Here is a 1,796-nt window from a genome sequence, read left to right as displayed (position 1 = left end):
AACTTTGATTAACTGTTGTAAATATAATTTCATTAAAAAATAAAATTTAAACATACACCTAAACTTTGATTAACTGTTGTAAATATAATTTCATTAAAAAAATAAAATTTAGTTTAACAAAACATGAGAAGTTTTTATTTATTTTATTATATAAAAATATAATCTAATACCAGAAATCTATTTTTTTATCTTAAACCACGATAAAAATATTTAAAGGAAGTTTTTACATGGCAACATTACCTTACCTTTATGAATCTAAACTAAGATCTATTTGTGTCAGCGAAATTGTTGCATTCTTGAGCTGTTGTAAGTAAAAACCGAATACTTAATCACAGCCCGGCTTTCTGAAATATAAGTGGATTTCACTTGGCAAAAATTACCCACAGTGTTTCAAAAAGCCCATGGCCTTTAATTTATTCTTATGCTTTGCGGTAGAAGTCCCGCCTTAACCCATTAATATATTATGCTGGCCTTTTCAAGTTTTCGTTCATATATCTAGTTCTTTCAAATCAAAAAAAAAATCTCCTGGCCTATACTGGTAAGTTTAAAAGTTTTAACTTCGAGGTGTAGAAAAATTCCATCTTTAAGTGAGAAATTAAAGACATTGTGCACTTTCAACTGAATAGGGGTTTGGTATAAAAATATACAAAATGAACTGTGTTTGAACAAATAGCGGCAAATTTGAGGCTTATTTAAATAAGAATAAGGTATGCTTTATATTCCAACCTTTTTTTAAGGTATGCTTTATACAGATTGCAGATAAATATCTAGTAAATTTGCCACGTTTAAGTATTTGACATATCGATAAACCAAGCCATGCATAGAGAAAGAGGATTTAAAACACAGCTCTCTAAAAACAAAAAACTGAGGAGCTACCTCAAGATACCGTTAAAAATAATGAGAAATAAGTTTCCTAGTAAAAAAATCCATCAAGAGGCCTAAGGCATAATTTCTTTCTAAGCAACTAAAATAGCACAGGTTGAATTTGTTTATGATTTCGAAATGCTTAAAAAAGAAAAAACTGATAATTACTTGTATTAAATGCTTGCTTGCCAGTAGCGTATTGTTATCAATATATTTGTTCTACCAATTTGTGATTCAGACTTAGATTTATACTGAAAGGGGATTGTTAAACAATTAAAAGCCGGGAAGGAATCGTTTTTGCGAATGGGAATAGGCTACCTCTTATAAGTATGTTTTGTCTAGCAAACAGTGATTATTCGCTTTGCCTTTAAGTTTTAAGTCCCATAAATCAGAGTACCGGCCTAAATGAAAAACTAAAAAAAAAAAAAAAATGTTCGGATTTATTTAAGCTGTAGTTGTTAATACTTTGTTAGTTTTCTTCGTGTGTTTCTCTGTAATCCGGTCGGGAACCGCATTGCTGCGTAAACCCCCCACGGCCCTTATGCCAGCTTAATCCCTCTGCCGACGGTCGGCTAGCCTTAGGACTAAGTGTCCCATTGACCCTGAGCTGGCGTTATAATTAGAGACAGTACCATACTGTCTTAGTCTTTTTATAGTGGGGTTATTACGACTAGCGCCCACTTTTGTAACGGCGTCCCGGTTAATGTTCTTTTACCTACCAAAGCGAGGCTCGAACCCGGGCAGTTCGGGAGTGAATCAGCAAGCCGACCACTAGCCCAACGCCGCTAAATGAAAAACTACTTTTGCCATCTATGAATCAGAGTATGAAATAGATAAATTACGCCACCAAATAATGTTGTAAAGTGCACGGAATTGTTCTCTGTTGTTAAATATAGTGTTTTTATATAAATGCGGGCTTTCTAAATTAATTA

Source organism: Arctopsyche grandis, unplaced genomic scaffold (assembly GCF_051622035.1).
Source record: "Arctopsyche grandis isolate Sample6627 unplaced genomic scaffold, ASM5162203v2 HiC_scaffold_272, whole genome shotgun sequence".
NCBI lineage: Eukaryota > Metazoa > Arthropoda > Insecta > Trichoptera > Hydropsychidae > Arctopsyche > Arctopsyche grandis.
The sequence above is the reverse complement of the archived record's forward strand: the minus strand, read 5'-3'. Positions refer to the sequence as shown.